We start from the raw sequence: 20,417 nt of genomic DNA on the forward strand, positions 1-20,417 counted from the left end.
ACTACATCTGCACAATGAGATACCTAAGCAAAGGAAACACAAGTGATGTGATTGTGAAATGAGCAAAATAAATTGCACGTATTTCAATTACATCACCTGTGTTTCCTATCATTACGAATCACATTGTGCAGATCAAGTTTAGGTCTGTCCAGGGAAACATAGGAGGTTTGGACTTTGTTCAAGAGTGCAGTGGACATGACTCACTTCATTGGTAGACCTTCACATGTATTATGTCCTCTATTCTCTTCAACAACTCGAAATTTCATCTGCAACCCTGAGTAGGCCTCACCTCAAACAAACCTCTGTATAGGACACATCTTATTGGCATCCTGAAGCAATTATTTAAAATTTTAGTGTCTTGCGACACTTTTCTGAGACAACAGCAATGCAAAAGATGCACCATGTTTTAAGATAGGCCTCACTTCATCTGCATCAAGATACTGTTAGTTTAAAATGTATATCTTTAGGACTGTGTAGGGGGCCTGGAGAAGCAGAAGCTTCTGTAAGTGTCAAAGTTGTTGAAAAACTGTTTGTCCTTCAATCTTTTCCCTTGTCTTTTGTAATTTTTAAATACATGTTTTAATATTTTTGAAATGTTTGTTCTCTCTTTCACAGATTGAAAGTATAAAAACAAAAAGTGAGTAATTTAACGACAATTATAAGGTAAATGCTTTGTACTCTTTTCGTTACATTTCTATCACATTCACCTACTATTAGTTCCACTGCTTCATTTCTTTAACCCTCAGTTTCCTGCCTTTGCTACTTCCCTCATTCCTTTCTCTATTACCTACTTACTCAACTCCTTCCACTCTTTTTCTCAGTCCCTCTCTTCTCATAGTTCCTCACTCTTGTTCACTCACTCCGTCTCTATTACTCTTAGTGTCTTTGACTGATCACTCTATCACTACTTGTTCATAATGCTTTCTCTGTGTAGTTGAAGCACACTAAGGGGCATATTATGAACACAGCCAATAAAATTATTGCTCTTTTTATTGGCAGAAAACTGGTGCAAAAGTGGTTTTAGCGGCAGTTTTCTGCCGCAAAAGCAGCTTTAGCGACACATTTCTGCCAATAAAAGCTGCAAAACTTTTATTGCCTATGTTGATGATATGGCTCTATGTTACTTACATTTCTTTGCTGTTTCAATTAATCTTTTTCTGTTATTTTTTGTTTTCTGTTTTCTATTTTTTCTCTCTGTTATTCCTCATGTTTTAATCTTATTTTGAACATTCACTCACATTCTCCAAGAAACTCTTCTTTGTTAATGTTATACTCTCTTTTTTTTTCTTTCACTTCGTTATCTATTTTGTTTTTCACAATTATACCCTCTTCCGTCTTTTCTTCGGTAAATAGATCTATTAAACAGTATGTCTTCTTTACTCCCTATAGCTGTCTTTCTTTTAACATCACTCTCTGTTTACTTTCCTTATACTTACTCTTTTTTAGTTTTTTTTAATTTTTTGGTTAGCTCCCGGTCCGCGTACCGGGAAGCTAACCGGGGAGCGAACCAAAAGAAATAGAGCTTGCCAGAGTGCTAAACATTCTAGCAATTTTTTTTGAAAGGGAATGTAGTTCTGAAAAGAACTTTTTTTTAAATATTTTTGTTGTTTTATATATTTTTTTTATTTTTTTTATTTTTTGTTTTTTTGTATTTTTTGAACGATTTTATATTTTTTTTGGTTTTTTTGGGGGGGGGAAACAACAACAAACAGGCGTTGAAAAGGGCTCAACAGGAGCAAAAAAAAAATTACTGGGGGCGGTTAGGGCAATTATGGTGTTCATACGCCAGGTTTATAGCATATATGCTCATGTTGCCACATGCTAACAACGCACGACAGTGCATACAAGAGTGTATCATGTGGCCAAAATGTTCTTGTATATTTGGCACAGTTTCCCGTGCCTCTTCTGGTGTTAATGAAATTGGTATTCTTGGTCTGGCCACAGGAGTTGATCTTGGATTGTCCTGCAAATCCCTTATTTCCGCCCGGCTGTAATTGAGTGGATGCTTCCTTTTCATGTGCCTGTGCATTGTGTGATTTCCGTAACTATATTTCTTGTCCGTCCCTCTGGATAATTGTTCTTTGCATATGAGGCAGGTGACATACCTCGCATTGACTTTTTTTTGGCCACGAGGGATCGAATAAAACTGCCAGATGAAACTGGCTTTCTTTCTGGAAACCCGGGGCACCTCTTCTAAGAACTGTGGTTCTTCTCCCTCCTCATCCATTTCTTCCTCTTCCTCCTCAGTGTTGGTCATGACCTGGGGAGGTGGTCCTCTCTTCCCATGAGGAGGTGGAGGTGGTGGTGGGGGTGCACCAGCTGAAGCTACCAATGAAGCCATTTCTCATATAGTAGTAAAGGTCTTCCTCTCACAATGATGAAAGTCAGAGTGAGGAAAGAAGGAGGGGTTTTCATCATTTGGGAAAAACAATACTTCTCAACCAATGAAAAGTGTTATTTTTAGGTCACCTGACCTAGCCTTACATCATTATGAAACCAAAAGTGAAATGAACCAATGAAAAGTTTTATTAACAAGTCACATGACCTCTCACGCTCATGTTACGCGCTGCGGAACGCGCCCCGGTTAGCTTCAGGGTCGCTGCGCTTCGCGCCTCGGTCCGCGCCCCGGGACACTTCCGGGTGCGCTAACGCGGTACGTCACAAGACGCATTACGCGGCAACGCGATACGTCGCGCTTTCGCGACGCGCCGCGGATCGCTTCCGGGGAGCTGCGTTTCGCGCCTCGGTCCGCGCCCCGGGGCACTTCCGGGTGCGCTAACGCAGTACGTCATAAGACGCATTACGCGGCAACGCGATACCGTCACTATGTTGATATCTTACCGGTTCGCGGACCGGGTCGCGGCATCAATTTGAGCTAACGGAAAGCTTCCCGGTTCGCGGACCGGGAGCGAAACAAAAAAAATATTTAAAAAAAATTATTAATAAATAAATAAAATATATTTTTGGATTTAAAGAAGAATACATTTTACAGCTATAGATATTAGCTTTTAAAAAACCAATGAAATTCACTGAAAAAAACATAGGTTATAGACCATATATAGTTAGGAATTAGCATTTACAAAACCTTGAAAATTCACTGAAAAAACCATAGGTTATACACCATATATAGTTAGGAATTAGCATTTAAAAAACCTTATTTTACTCACACAAAACCAATGAAATTCCATATATAGTTAGTTGTACTAACTATATATCGCGCACCCGCAATCCACTGCTGATCATGTCACATATTACATCATTCATGACATGGTCAGTGACATCACTGATGACATCACTGATGACATCTCAAATGACATCACTGATGACATCACTGATGACATCTCATTTGACATTACTGATCACATCACTGATGACATCATCCAGTGACTGTATGTTTCTGTAAAGTTAAAATATGTCTTACATATTGAAGAATGAGTGGATGTAGAAGTGTCTGAACAAAGGATTTAGTAGGTGCATGACTGACTGTATGAGTGAGTGATTAAATGTGTCTCACTGAGTGCATGGGTTAGTGACTAAACTGTCTTAATTTGTGCATCATTATGTCTGTTGTTCTGTAAACTGCTGCATGTGTTGATCAGTAGCTATATGATTAACTATATGGGTTATTGATTGGTTGCCCAAGTATTTGTATGGGAGACTGAGAGTGTGTATGGGTGGCTGGGAGGTGTATGACTCTCTGCATAGATGTATGGGTTCAAAAGTGCATGTGGAAACAGCTGTATGGGTGGTTGACTGTGTGCATCAGTGTATTGGTGAGTGAATGGATATCTCAGTGCTACATGTCAAAGTAAGTACATATGTAAAACACAGTACATGTGAGAGTTGGCATATATAAATAACTTTGCATAAGAGCCAGTGAATGTGTGAGTGGCTGTATGGATGATTGTGAACTTGTATCAGGGATTGTAAAAGAGAGTAAATATGTGTTAGTATATGTTTGAATAAGTAAGGTGTGTATAACTGTATAGTTGAGGAAATGGAGGTGTGATTGATTCTTTGCATGACTGACTAGGTGTGTAAGTAACTCCATGGATGAGTGACAGTCTGTGAGTGTCTGTTTACACTAAGTGTATCTAAGGTTATATTAGAGTCTGAAGAGGTTCATCGTATTATCACATGAATGATGTCATCAGTGATGTGATCAGTAATGTCAAATGAGATATCATCAGTGATGTCATCAGTGATGTCAAATGAGATGTCATCAGTGATGTCATCAGTGATGTCATTTGAGATGTCATCAGTGATGTCATCAGTGATGTCACTGACCATGTCATGAATGATGTAATATGTGACATGATCAGCAGTGGATTGCGGGTGCGCGATATATAGTTAGTACAACTAACTATATATGGAATTTCATTGGTTTTGTGTGAGTAAAATAAGGTTTTTTAAATGCTAATTCCTAACTATATATGGTGTATAACCTATGGTTTTTTCAGTGAATATATATATATATATATATATATATATTTCACTTTTTGCTGAAACGCGTCATGCTTGTTTTTAAAGAATAAAAGGAACTTTCTGAAACCCCGCTGTGTGCTCTGGTTTGTTACCAAAGGAGAACAAATGCTGTTTTCATATTAGTGTGCGGCTACAGTGCGCTCAGAGCCCCGTCCTTAAGTGTTCAGAGGTCAACCGTGACAGTGGCTAGTAGGGGACTTTGGAGCTTTCCAAAACCTCAGGACTTCCATGAGCCACAGGAGAATGGTAAGCTGCTGAGAAATCGGACCTTGACTTCAAGGTGAGGCATGGATCACTGAACCAGCGCCTCTAGGTGTGATTTGCTGGTGTTAAAAGCAGCTGGATGAAGAAATGAAAGAAACCTGCTATAACTTAAAAATAAATGGATTTCCAGGCAAAATTAGATTGAGTGATTAAACTCAATGTACAGGACTGATTGGAACAACTCCCTTTAAAACAATAGCGTCTCCAGGATTTAACTTTTCCAACATGAGGAGTACTGCGAAAATGCAGCCCTGATGCACCTCATCCAATGACAAAGAGGCAGCACGATTTAAAATGGGTGGGAGAAAAAAACCTGGGAACCATGCATCTGAGGAAAGCACTTCTTGCTGAAACGCCTCATGCTTGTTTTTAAAGAATAAAGGAAACTTTCTGAAGCCCCGCTGTGTGCTCTGGTTTGTTACCAAAGGAGAACAAATGCTGTTAGCATTCAAGGGCGTTATAGTTAGTTGGACATTTCACTTGTACAAAACCATTGAAATTCCCCTGTTATAGTTAGTTCAGCTAACTATAACTTGCGTGCCCGCTATGCACTGCTGATGATGTCACATATTACATCACTCATGACATTGTCAGTGACATCACTCATGACATCACTGATGACATCTCACTCCCGCCCCGCCCTGCCATAGCAAACGACAATGTCCTGGGTTGGGCTCCCCGGAACACTACAGGAGCCGGCCCTGGAGGGTGGCGGTCCCCAGGGCAATCACAGGCTCCAGGAGGGGGCAGCGTGGCCCTCCTCCCACAATTTACAGAGCCCTGGAGAGTGGTGGTCCACAGGGCTGGGGGGTTCATAACGGACCCCCCAATTTCAATATTTAGAGCCCCGGGAAGGTGGCGGTCCCCGGGGCGTCTGGGGGGCTTGAGCCCCCAAAAACAGGGTATTTTAAAAAGAAAATAAAGTCCCAAGGGGGTGGCGGTCCCCAGGGCCACGGGGGGCTGTGAGACCCCCCGCCATTCATTTCTTAAAGCCCTAGGGGGTGGCGATCTCTGGGGCTGGGGGGGCCTAAGAGCTCCCACGCAACTAATTTAAAATGCCCCGGGGTGGCGGTCTCTGGGGCTGGGGGGTCCTGGGAGCCCCCCGCACCTATTTAAAAGAAGTCCCGGGGGTGGCGGTTCCCAGGGCTGGGGGGGCCTGAGAGTCCCCCACCTAATTTAAAGAAGCCCGGGGGTGGTGGTGCCCGGGGCTGGGGGGGCCTGAGAGCCCCCACACATAAAAAAGCCCCAGGATTGGGGGGTCCTTCTGGCCCACCTTTACATAATTAGTATTGCCCCCGGGATTTGGCCCCCCTGGGTGCTAATTACCAAGGAAGCGCTTCATTTTTTTTATCAGCACGATCCACGCACCCTGAGCGGATCTTGCAGTTTAAAAAAAAATAATAATAATTTGGGGGCCTTGGGGGTCCTTGTGGGACCACCTGAGCAGGCCCAGGGGGTCAGGGTGTTTCTATCCTGCCCCCTTTTTGTGTTTTGTGCATTTTTCCTTGTTTACTTGTGCCTCGGTTCTACTGAGGCACAAGATGGCTGCCAACACATCCTGGTTTGGAGAGTTGACAGCCAATTAGCATACAGCTTGTGCTCGGCAGGGTGTGCTTAGGGTACACGGATCCACCGCGGCCATAGATTGCCATAGTTATTGGGAATTGAATGATGCAGATTTCCTATGGAAAATAGGTCCTAACTATAACTACCTACTGCCGACCGCCAGTACATATATAAATATATAAACCGCCAGTAGGTAGTTATAGTTAGGACCTAGTTTCCATAGGAAATCCACAACATTCTATTTGGAATAACTTTGGCGCTGGTCAATGAATCTTCGTGAAATTCTCCAAGAAAATGGCCTGCTCCGCTCCGCTCCTTCCCTGAAAATGGGGTGATTTGTGAAGTGGGGGCTGAGAAAAAAGGGGGGTCCCAAAACGTGTTTTCCCCATGCTATTTTCCATAGTACCTTTAGCCAGGGCTACAGCCCGAACGGCTGAACGGAATTACACCAAATTTGCCAAAAAGGTAGAGTTTGGTTCGCAGATCATTCTTTTTGTTAAATGGTGTAAATCCGTTCAGTAGTTCCTTCGAAAATCAAAAGAAAAATCATAGAATATCAATAGACGAAGTACCGTACGCGTACGGAAAGCGTACCGAAAACCGTACAAATACGAGCACGAGCTGCATGCTGATTGGTTGTCAACTGTCTGCCAACACTCCAAACCAGGAAGTGTTGGCAGCCATCTTGTGCCTTGGTAGAACCGAGTCACAAGAAAACAGTGAATCAAAGTTGAAAAATAAGAAAAGGGGCGGGTAGAAACATCCTGACCCCCTAGACCTGCTCAGGGGGTCCCACATGGATTGTACACGGTGAAAAAGAAAAAGAACTCGAAGTCCGCTTTATTCTTAATTAGCCTCCCGGGGGGCCAAATTCCGGGGGCAATTTTTTTCCATAATTGGGGGCCTGCAAGGCCCCCCGTGCCCTGGGGACCGCCACCATCTGGGGCTTTATTTTGAAGTATGCTTGGGGGCTCACGGCCCCCTGTAGCTCCGGGGACCACCACCCCTGGGGCTTTATTTTGAAGTATGCATTCGGGGACTGCCACTTTCCCAGGGCAGTAAAATAGGGGGGTCCGTCATGGAACCTCCACCCACCTTTTGAATGTTGGGAGGGGGCCACACGGCCTCCCTCCTGGAGCCTTTGATGGCCCTGGGGTCTGCCACCTCCCAGGGCCGGCTCCTGAAGAACGCAGTGTGCTGACTAGGTTGATGGTGTTTGTGTACCCCATTTGCAGCTCCTTAAACATTCGAACATTTAATTTTTGCAAAATCTTTTCTGTGTTGGGCAGCAAAGTGTTACCACAGTGATTTTGTCATATATGTATCTTTTTTACTTTTTCTTTTTTTGAACTCCGCTTTATTTACAGTATCTTTCTACTTCTCATTACAATGAGTTCCACAGCGTAACATCCGTTGAAGTGTTCTTAGCCTTGTTGTTCTTTTGCTGACTTACCATTTTGTGTACAAGATTGGCCATCCTCTTTGTGCAGCTTTCCTTTGTGCATCTTTTGTGCAGCCTTCTTTTGTGTATCTTCTTTTGTATCTGACTTTGGTTATTCAGTGCTTGATCCAGTGTCCTGAACATAGCAGTACATCTGTAGACATGTAGTTTACTCCTTTCCATTCCCTCCCTCCACCCTAATTGACAACGTAACGAGGGAGTGAAAGTAATGTACTCCTGTCGTCACTGTTTTAAGCTTGCAATATAGTAGGTAGGACACGGGTTAAGAAACCCAGTATCCATCGCTCTTGGACCCTCCTGGCCCTTGGTGCCACCTCCTTTGCTATGTCTTAAGTATTAAATATCTGCACTTGACCGTGGTCGTCCTACAGTGTATTCTCTAATAGTCCAAGCACATACAATCCATCATTTTATCTGCCCTTGTCCACTCTGTGTGGTGGCACCTCCACCACATATTGCACATTATAGAACACCTTGAGTGGATCCGCCCTTAAAACGTCTCCACTGGCCATTGTACATGCAGACCTTGGACCACCCTTTTCATCCATTCTTGCATCCTTAGATGTAACCTCCTACCTCTGTTGTTCACTTCCTACTTTCCCCTTTTAAATATTCAAATCTTCCTGGAAAGACATTACCAATCTTTATCATCGAAAAAATAACAATTTTTGAAATCACTTTATATGGGAGCTCTGTATGCCATCCTAATACCCAACATTCCAATGACATGCTTTGTACCATTATGTAATGTGCTTGAGTTGCAGTGTTCTATCGTGTCTTGGTTTGTGTGTCATGACAATCAAAGGTAACATATTCCTGTATATCCTAAATAAAGCACTTGACACACTGCATAGTGGCACTGTATTTATTGTATTTATTTTTAGAATATTTTCTAAATAATATACACTCAAGTACAAAATATTGTTGCTTTATTTCGAAGATACATATTTTATATATTTCATATGAATCACCACATATGCCGATATTACAGTAATGAAGTTGTAACATTTTTTTCAATGTATCATTGTCTGTTACCACCTCAAACACTAATATTACAGTAAAGAATTTTTTTAAATAGTTGCAATGTATCTTAAAATGTTTTATGAAAGCACCTCAAACACTGATGTTACAGTAAACAAGTTTCAAAAAAAGTTTTAAGGTATCACAAAATATTTTATGTGAGCACCACAACCCTCGATATTACAGTAAAGAAGTTGGGAAAATAGTTGCAGTGTAGCTTAAAATATTGAATGTGAGGAGCACAAACACTGTAACTACAAACAACAGTAAACAAGTTGTGAAAATAGTATCAATGTTTCACAATAACTTATTTCACTTCACTGTGAACATGTTTCTTTACTATTGACAGATCGTATATGTTAAAGAAGGAAAATGTCATTTACACAGTAAGCATTTCTTTTTGGCATGTAGTGCTGTAGACTTAGATGCTTTCCATAGTCCTGCCATCTCGTGTGGTGTTCGGCCGGGGTAGTAGCTACAACAATAAGGCTCGATAAAGGGCCTTGAAATTGAATCAGAATATGAAATTCAAGAATAATTGATAACCCCAGCCAAGAAAGGCAGCAAGTGTGCAAATTTCTTACTGCCTTCATGGGTAATTGTTACAACAAAAAGGCTTGATAAAGGGCCTGCATTTTGAATAGGAATATGAAATAGAAGAATAGTTGATTACCATAGACAAGAAAGGCAGCAAGTAGGTGTGTGTATGTGTGGATGATATGTTGATTGAGTGGAAGATGAATAAGGTAAAAAATAAGAAAGGCTGCAAGTGTGCAAATTACCCACTGCCTTCAGCCGGGGAAGAAGTTATAACAAAAAGGCTTGATAAAGGGCCTTGACTTTTAATCAGAATATGAAATTGAACAATAATTGATAACCCCAGCCAAGAAAGGCAGCAAGTGCGCAAATTTCCCACTGCCTTCGGCTGGGGTAGTAGCTACAACAAAAAGGCTCGATAAAGGGCCTTGACTTTGAATCAGAATATGAAATTGAAGAATAATTGATAATCCCAGCCAAAAAAGGCAGCAAGTAGGTCTGTGTATGTGTGGATGATGTGTTGATTGAGTGGAAGATAAAAAAGGTGAAAAATAAGAAAGGCTGCAGACGCGCAAAGTACCCACTGCCTTGTAAGGGAAGTGGATCTTTGGATACACAGCTCATTACACAGACTGTGCATCAGATTCCGCAGTGGGAGCCTGAGAAACGGCTACAACATCTAAGCAAGCAATGCAAGTGCACTAAGTTCCCACTCTGGGCGGTAGGGCTCAAAAATTACAACACCGGGCCCTTTTAGGGGTCTCTACTTTGAATTAGAATAATGCTTGGCAAAGGCAGCCAAGAAAGTCAGCAGGTAGGTGTGTTTCAGCTAGTGGATGCAGAATAAGGTGAAAATTAAGAAAGGCAGCAGACGCGCAAACAACCCACTGCCTTGTAAAGGAAATGGGTGTTCCAGTCCTTTACAGACTGCGAGCCGGATTCCGCAGTGGGAGCCTGAGAAACGGGTACCACATCTAAGGAATTAAGCAAGTGCACAAAGTACACACACTGTGCGGTAGAAAGGACGCAATAAAAGGCGCAAGTGTGCAAATTACCCACTGCCATTTACGGGTAGTAGTTACCAAGAAGGCTCAATAAAGGGCCTGCACTTTGAATTTGAATTACTTGAAGAATAATTGATAACCCCAGCCAAGAAAGGCAGCAAGTGTGCAAATTTCCAACTGCCTTCGGCCAGGGTTGAAGCTACAACAAAAAGGCTCGATAAAGGGCCTTGACTTTGAAACAGAATATAAAATTCAAGAATAATTGATAACCCCAGCCAAGAAAGGCAGCAAGTGTGCAAATTTCTTATGCCTTCGGCCGGGGTAGTTGTTACAACAAAAAGGCTTGATAAAAGGCCAGCACTTTGAATAGGAATATGAAATAGAAGAATACTTGATAACCATAGCCAAGAAAGGCAGCAAGTAGGTGTGTGTATGTGTGGATGATGTGTTGATTGAGGTGAAGATGAATAAGGTAAAAAATAGGAAAGGCTGCAAGTGTGCAAATTACCCACTGCCTTCAGCCGGGGAAGTAGTTACGACAAGAAGACTCAATAAAGGGCCTTGACTTTGAATCAGAATATGAAATTGAATATTAATTGATAACCCCAGCCAAAAAAGGCAGCAAGTGCGCAAATTTCCCACTGTCTTCGGCCGCGGAAGTAGCTACAACAAAAAGGCTCGATAAAGGGCCTTACTTTGAATCAGAATATGAAATTGAAAAATAATTGATAATCCCAGCTAAAAAAGGCAGCAAGTAGGTGTGTGTATGAAGTGTTGATTGAGTGGAAGATAAATAAGAAAGGCTGCAGACGCGCAAAGTACCCACTGCCTTGTAAGGGAAGTAGATCTTTGGATACCCAGTGCATTACACAGACTGTGCATCAGATTCCGCAGTGGGAGCCTCAAAAACGGCTAGCACATCTAAGTAAGCAATGCAAGTGCACTAGGTACACACACTGTGCTGTAGAAAGGACGCATGAAAGGACGCAAGTGTGCAAATTACCCACTGCCATTGACGGGTAGTAGTTACCAAGAAGGCTCAAGAAAGGGCCTGCACTTTGAATTTGAATTACTTGAAGAATAATTGATAACCCCAGCCAAGAAAGACAGCAAGCGTGCAAATTTCCCACTGCCTTCGGCCGGGGTAGTAGCTACAACAACAAGCATTTACAATGCAATGGTCTCGTCTTTGTTAAAGTTAGAGCTATTGGCATTGCAAATTGCATTTTTTTTCATTTTTCATTTTTTTTAAACATAAATAAATGGTATTGTCATTTACAATGGCAATAGGTGAGCATTAGAGAGTAGTCAAGTGTATTAGCAGACAGAGAGCCCCCCACACACAGCGCCCACACACACACACACACACACACACAGCCCAACACACACACATAGAGCCCCACACAAACACACACACAGAGCCACACACACACACACACACAGAGCCACACACACACACACACACACACACAGAAACACACACACACACACACACACAGACACACACACACAGAGCCACACATGAATGTTAGATCTGCATTTGGGATCATAATTTATGAGAATATTAGAGTGTCAACTGAGTCTCAAGGCATAACTATGGTGAACCTGTAATCTAGTATATAATACAAGGAAGCACACAGATTTTCAGTAATCACTACAGGTCAATATACTCGCACTTAATGCCCACTCATATTAAAAGGCCTTCCCAGGTCAACATCAATCCCTAGAGGGTCCCTCCTGCAACACATTACCTGTGCGCAGATACCGGGATGAGTTAGATCGTAGAAGTAAACGTAAACAGCTAAATTGTTCTACAATTTAGTTTTTCATATTGCCTCACCAGGATCATATCTCTGCCCTTGAAATAAGTTATTATGATGGCCATAGATATTTGGAGCCATCAGCCTAAATGTGGGACATCTTGCATTAAGATTACATGCAACATGATTGATGGCGTCACCAGAAGAAACTGAAAAGCAGTGAAATAAATACATTAACTCACTTTTCATTGTTTCAGTAGAAAAAGAAGGTCCTGCTTGTTTCTCTTAAGATTAGGTGACATAAAAACTGAGGAGACTGATTAATAACTAGTTGAAAGCTCGAACAGCAGCTAACAAAAGGGTAAAAGCTGCAAGCTCCCATGACTGAAGGCCTGTACGGAGGTTGGCACACCTGCAGTGACTTATTTGAAAGGCTGAATTAAAATACTAGGATACTCTAAGTGCACAGTTTGGGAGCCATAGCTTCTCTAGGTCTAATTCACAAATAATTCAGTGCCAGCGTAGTAAACTTACAAGATAGCTTTCACCAAACCGATCAAAACCATGCACAGAACTTTCAGGTGGTGCACCCAACTGGAAATTGCCAATTCAGTTATTATTTGCATGCACAGTTAATACTTTTGAAAATGACAATGCATAACCGTGTCGATCGACCAACACTATGGAATAAATTAAGGAGTCTTGGTATACCAGAACAATTGCTACAGGTCATAGTAAGCCTCCATACCAACACCTGGTGTCAAGTACAAATGGGGGGTGAAAAAGGTTTAACGAAAATAATAAATACAGCTAACGGTCTTAAACAAGGGTGTCTTTTAGCCCCGATACTATTTTCCCTATATCTCAGTGATTTACCATATCAGCTACAACAGGGCTCAAGTTTGCCTCCCAAAATCGATAAACAAAGTATTCATGCGTTGCTTTACGCTGATGATATAGTGATGTTAGATCTCACTCCATTTGGACTGCAAAAACTACTAGACATCCTACACAAATATTCAAAAGAAAATTTTTTAATCCCAAATATAAAGAAAACAAAAATTGTAGCCTTTTCTGGGAGGAGACAAAGTGCTAAATACAACTGGAGGCTTGGCGGAGAAAAGATTGACGAAGTTGACGAATATATATATCTTGGCAGGATTCTCTCAAAGAACTTAAAAAATACAAAACATATAAATAACTTAATAAAGAAATCCGATCTGCATGCTGGAGCACTTTCTAGACTCTATAGTGCTACTGGTAATAGGCATTTTTCCTCACTGTTAAAAATATACAGAGTGAAGATCCCTCCAGTTCTATCCTACGCGACGGAATATATCCCTATAAAGCAGTGGGATTATGTGGATCGCAAAGAAGGAAAAATCCTAAAAAGAATTATGAAGGTCTCAGACTCCATCCCAGTTCAAGCGTTAAGATTAGAATTTTCCATCACAAGTTCTTATGCTACGGCCGTGGCTAACGTTATTAGGTGGGCCTACAACCTCCTCCATGCAAAAGAGGGAACATTAAGATTCCTGCTGAAAAACGAAACTTTCGATTCAGAAGCCGCAAAACAAACTTTTCTAGGGAATATGACTGCTGTATTTCGAATGGCTAAAATCTGTCCGGACATTTTGTTTTCCTGGTCTGTATCACAACTGAAACTTTTTTTAAAAATGTTTTACCCCAAAATTGAGCTATGAACTCGATCTTGCACATTGTAATAAACTATCTACCTACAAACCTTTCATAGAATTACTGGAGTACAAACAAATCCAGCTATACATTGGGTTTTCCCTTACGCATAGTGCAAGGAGGGCGATCACAATGTTACGACTAGGCATATTACCTGTGCAATCTTTTAATTCAAGATGGTCATCGGGAGGATCCTCACTATGTTCTCTTTGCCAAGGGGGTAATCAGACCATCGAGCATTTACTATTTGTATGCCCCAGTTCTAACGTAACAATGGCACGCGCAAGATATCTTGATCCTATATATCGCACTTGCAGAATTACAACGGTAAAAGAACTAACAACAGTGTGTAAACAGCCACCAAATGAACTCGTATGCTATAATCTTTATACATTTTTTAAATCTCTGTTATTTCTATATTGATAAGTGATGTAATTTTTCATTTATTGATTGTTTAATGGTATATTTGTGGTCCTCTGTCGAGTACCAACACAAATAAAAATCTTTTTGACTTTTGACTTTGACAATGCATAACCAGTATCCTTACCGCCTTTAAAAGCCAGGAATCAACCTTTGGAAACCCAAACAAAGCACATAGGCTCGTACAAGAAAGGGAACTAGGGCCCATGCAGTACAAAGCCCAATTGCAAAGCACTGATTACAGGAGTGACTATCAGATTACTTTCAAAAATCCGAATTTCCCAGATGATGGAGCCGTCCCTCTCCATTCAAACACAAACTGCCCTTGAACGAAAATGGCGATTGCGCATTGTGTTTCTTCAAAATAAACAGGTCTAAAAGCATTGATTAAGGGTCTCCGCACACAACTAGCCCTGTTTTAGCTGAAACATACATTAACTAAGAATGGTGTTTGAGGACTATAACCTCCCACCGAAATCTAAGCCTCCCCCCCCCCGAGCTTCGGGATCTAACAAAATCAAATTTAACATCTGTGGCAAAAGGGTGATCCGAAAATGTCAACATAAGTGTTGCAACTTGTTAAAAATTAAATTGCACAATGGTGAAATCATGCCTGTACCCTGTAAATCAGTCACCACGGAAGGTGCCAGGCTGACAGTTTGAGCCCAGAGTAAAATGTGATTGCATAGTTATGTATCAGTCTGTTTTAAAGTGTAGAATGTGGACAGGGCACGACTTGGCGTTCGGTCAGTTTCGGTAAAACGTTTTTGTATAGAAACCAGTTTTTATCATTTTTAGCAAATCGTGATGCCTGATCTCACAAAATGTTCTCTAGAATAAGGTTTCAAATCGTGACACACAAAAAAACAGAGGTATGCAGGAGACAGTGCAAAAGTTTCAGACAAGGTTAATAGATTAACTGTTTGACTAGAAAGGAACAACTGAACCATAGAAAGAACAATGCAAATGGTGAAGGGGCTTTACTTACTCTCCTCCAGATTGTGAGCCAAAGGGCTCAAGAAAAAGTGGGACTATATGATCTGAATGGAGCCACACTGAAGACTCTAGTGTAAGTCCTGAAAGGGTATGGTTTCCACTGTCATGTCGCAAGGATGCAAAGGTGTTCACTGCCATGAAGCCATGGGAAGTGGAGGTGCAGAAGAATCAGCCTCAGCACAATGATATTTAGGAAACTGTTCAGTTAAAATATCTGCAATATATAAATATGCCAGTTTTATGACATTTATAGAGCAAACTATTCACCCGCATGGGATATTTTGGCCTTAAAAAAACACATGATCAGCCTTTCAGTGTTGAACTAGAAGGAAAAAGATCAGAGAGAAAATCGAATTAGGAAGAACACCAACTTTTCAAAAGTTTGCCTAATTTAATAAAGTTTGATTTCTGCCAGAGGAACACACGTAACGTTCAAACTTGTGGCATCTGCCACCAAGAAGGCAAGGCCCCCATTCGCTTCTAGGAAAACCTTAAGGGTTTCAAGAATACATTTACCTTTGGATTTCATAAGCTTGTGGGGTTGACACCAATGAAAGCTATGATGTAGGCTTGAACATGCCTTTGTAAATCAAATATATTAATTTGAAAACTATCCACCCCTTAACAGGCAACCAGAGATGTGACAACCGTACAGGCATAACATCATTGCTGGGACAACAATACAGGCATAATATAGTTTGAACTACAGTGTTGACCGGCGAGGTCAATGTTAAAACGGGGTCAACCTGAAACCTTGCTTTTCACAAATGTGTGATTTGGAAACTCAAGAACTTCCCTGTGATATATGATGCTGACTACACAGCTTCAGACCCCAGTAACAAAGAAGTTTGTCATCCAAGCAGATGTGGTGCCACTGCAAGGAGCTAGCAGCTTCCAAAGCAAGCAGGCGATTAGAAAAGAACACAGTTTTATAACACTGTTCATTAGGATACTGTTTGCGCAGAGCCAAATATTGCAATCTATAATCTACCAATGTATCTTGCAAATACATTCAATCCTAGCCAAAATACACTTGAAATCCCCAGCTGGTACGATTAGGCAACATCAGCCAATACAACCAGTAGGCAAACAGACTACATCTGTAACCTACAAGTAAATCCCTCCAGATTTATTACAAACATTAATGATCTCATCGTGTGGTCACCTATAGGTGATTAGGTTAGCAAAGATTCAATACTGAATTCGGTATGGGCAACTGCATAGCAAAATACTCCTGCCACGATTGTCATACAAATGAGAGAATTGTATGTAATGCACTTCGAAACCGGGATGCATTTTTTTCAAATGGTGCTCAAAATGTAAACTTTTAACTGTGTAATGTATTTACAACACCTTCCCTTCTATGTGGTAGCACACCTGCATGCATCTCTTTATGTTAGGTGATGAATGCACAAAAAAAATCTATATAGAGTAAATTCAAAGTCAAACTAAATCGAGTTTATATGTGCGAAGTAATATCATTCCTTAACATAAGAGGAATGTTATTAGCATTACAAATGTTCAGATGTCAGACAGGCTAGAACTTATTAAGAATATATTACCACGACGATTAACATGGCACATTAAAAAAGGGACAAACTATGTCCAAGCTCTCACAGCTCTCCACATCAAAGTTAATACGAGTATCCCTGAACAAAATCCTACCCTGTTAGCATAGTTACTAATTCCAAAGTACAGAGAGTAACAGATAAGACTGCATGAGTAATAAAATACAAGTGTACAGAACGCAACGTGCAACAGTTGTCAGATGAACAGCGAAGGATAGCTTACTGAGTTCAATGAGCTATACCCACACCACTAGCAATCACCTAAACCCGCTGCCATGCCCTTTTGTTTAAACTGAAGCAAGGAACAACCAGGGTTAATCGATCAAAAGACAGCCTGTAAAATAAAAAGAAACATACTACTGTTATGTTCCCATTAGGGTTATTTGCTATGCAAGTATTCTAACAAGACATTCATTTCGGAGATCAAATTAGTTTATTTTTGCATATGAAAAAAACATGCTGCTCCGTACATTACATGTAACATGCTGAGCATCACAAAAAAAACTTACCACAGCGATTTAAAATGGTAAAATAGTCCTGTAAGTCCAAGAAATACAACACTCTACAACAGATGTGTATACATACGAGTGTGTCAAAACTGCCCAGTTACCTCCCAGCACAAATGTTCCTACAAAAAAAGCAAGGACCTTAAACGGTATTCCATCGATTTACAAATAACCTGGTATCCTGAGAAAAGCAAGCATTGTTAAAGTCAAACTGTCTAGCCTTGGAGCCCAATTTGATCTGCCAAAGCTTTAGGTTCATGCTGTACAGAATGAACAAAAGGTAGAAAAAAATTGCAATTACAGGCTTACTGATGCAAGCACCATTTGTTTTTTTCTTTTTTACTCATCTGAAATGGTGTGAAAGAGCTTTCTGTATAAAGCAGAAGGGACAGCATTACTTTGCTGCCTGGCCTGTCATAAAATAAAGCTAAAATTAAATAAAAACAATAAAAAGTTAACAGGTGAAGAGTGGAAGGGGAATGAGGAGAACAGAGGAACGTGTCTGGGGAGAGGGTGGGGGTTTGGGAAGAAGCACACAAGAGGAAGGGGGCGAGACAAGGTAGATTATCAATACGGAGCCAAAGGGAGAAGAAGCACATTAGCGAGAGCCACTTGGAACATGCGGGAGAGAAACACAGGCGAGAGGGCAACACTAAACTGCAACACTAAACTGCATAAGGAAGACAGCTGGATAACAACCTTGCATCAAGTGCTTCAAGAAACAAGTACCTGAAAATCGCTTGAGTTCCTGGCAAGCCACCGGCCCGATCTGGCGCGAAATCCGGAAGTCCGGCAACGTCATGCTTGTTGTGGGGCGGGACTTCCGCCATAAGCCCGTGCCCACGAAGTGACTCGCCGAGATGGAAGTGGTGCCGCGGGGCTCCCATGCCGGAGGGGAGCCCGGCGGTGGCGGCAGAAAAGTGGCGACTGAGGCTGTGGATGCAAGTGCAGGGCTCCCATCAGTGAGGGAAGCCCCGCGTGTGCCACGTCAATGGAGGCGGAGGAGATGACACCCGGTGAGTGGGACTTGGTGCCTTGGGGGCTCGTGCACAGGCTCGGGGCAGCTGGTACGTGTGTGCGCGGCCGGGGTGGCTGGTGCGTGTGTGCGCGGTTGGGGGCGGCGGGTGCGTGTGTGGGCAGCTGGTGCGTGTGTGCGTGGCTGGGGGCAGCTGGTGCGTGTGTGGGCAGCTGTTGCGTGTGTGCGCGGCTGGGGGCGGCTGGTGCGAGTGTGCATGGCTAGTGCATGTGGTGGCGGCTGGTGGCGGCTGGTGCGTGTTCACAGTTTCTGGGAAGCGCGTCTTAGAAGCGCGTGCACAGGCTAGAATCTGCGCGTTCACTGACCAGTATCGCCGCGCGTGCCCCAGTCTGTCTCCCTTCACAGGCAACTCGGCAGCAATAGGTCTCGAGGACGAGACCTAAAAAGACTCGATAAAGGGCCTTGACAATGAATCAGAATATGAAATTCAAGAATAATTGCTAACCCCAGCCAAGAAAGGCAGCATGTGTGCACATTTTTTACTGCCTTCGGCTGGGGTAGTTATTACATCAATAAGTCTAGATAAAGGGCCTTGACTTTGAATCAAAATATGAAATTCAAGAATAATTTATAACCCCAGCTAAGAAAGGCAGCAAGTGTGCAAATTTCTTACTGCCTTCGGCCGGGGTAGTTGTTACAACAAAAAGGCTCGATAAAGGGCCTGCACTTTGAATAGGCATATGAAATAGAAGACTAGGTGATGACCATAGCCAAGAAAGGCAACAAGTAGGTGTGTGTACATGTGGATGATGTGTTGATTGAGTGGAAGATGAATAAGGTAAAAAATAAGAAAGGCTGCAAGTGTGCAAATTACCCACTGCCTTCAGCCGGGGAAGTAGTTATAACAAAAAGGCTCGATAAAAGGCCTTGACTTTGAATCAGAATAAGAAATTGAACAATAATTGATAACCCCAGCGGAGAAAGGCAGCAAGTGCGCAAATTTCCCACTGCCTTCGGCCGGGGTAGTAGCTACAACCAAAAGGCTCGATAAAGGGCCTTGACTTTGAATCAGAATATGAAATTGAAGAATAATTGATAATCCCAGCCAAAAAAAGGCAGCAAGTAGGTGTGTGTATGTGTGGATGATGTGTTGATTGAGTGGAAGATAAAAAGGTGAAAAATAAGAAAGGCTGCAGATGCGCAAATTACCCACTTCCTTGTAAGGGAAGTAGATCTTTGGATACCCAGCTCATTACACAGACTGAGAAACGGCTACCACATCTAAGCAAGCAATGCAAGTGCGCTAAGTTCCCACTCTGGGCGGTAGGGCTGAAAAATTACAATACCGGGCCCTTTAGAGGGTCTCTACTTTGAATTATAATTGATAATCCCAGCCAAAAAAAGGCAGCAAGTAGGTGTGTGTACATGCGGATGATGTGTTGATTGAGGTGAAGATGAATAAGGTAAAAAATAAGAAAGGCTGCAAGTGTGCAAATTACCCACTGACTTCAGCTGGGGAAGTAGTCACAACAAAAAGGCTCGATAAAGGGCCTTGACTTTGAATCAGAATATGAAATTCAAGAATATTTGATAACCCCAGCCAAGAAAGGCAGCAAGTGCGCAAATTTCCCACTGCCTTCGGCCGGGGTAGTTGTTACAACAAAAAGGCTCGATAAAGGGCCTGCACTTTGAATAGGAATATGAAATAGAAGAATAGTTGATAACCATAGCCAAGAAAGGCAGCAAGTAGGTGTGTGTACGTGTGGATGATGTGTTGATTGAGGTGAAGATGAATAAGGTAAAAAATAAGAAAGGCTGCAAGTGTGCAAATTACCCACTGCCTTCAGCCGGGGAAGGAGTTATAACAAAAAGGCTCGATAAAGGGCCTTGACTTTGAATCAGAATATGAAATTCAAGAATATTTGATAACCCCAGCCAAGAAAGCCAGCAAGTGCGCAAATTTCCCACTGCCTTCGGCCGGGGTAGTTGTTACAACAAAAAGGCTCGATAAATGTCTAACGACTAATGTTGAGGACAGCAATGCTCCTGCTTCCTGTGTTTTATCAGGTCGATAGACTGTTTCCTGTAACACAAAAGTTCATCACAATAAATGCATAGAATTTTAAGTTGACCAAAATCGTGGTCAATATGTCGGAAT

This window comes from Lissotriton helveticus, chromosome 4_1 (assembly GCF_964261635.1).
Source record: "Lissotriton helveticus chromosome 4_1, aLisHel1.1, whole genome shotgun sequence".
Classification (NCBI taxonomy): domain Eukaryota; kingdom Metazoa; phylum Chordata; class Amphibia; order Caudata; family Salamandridae; genus Lissotriton; species Lissotriton helveticus.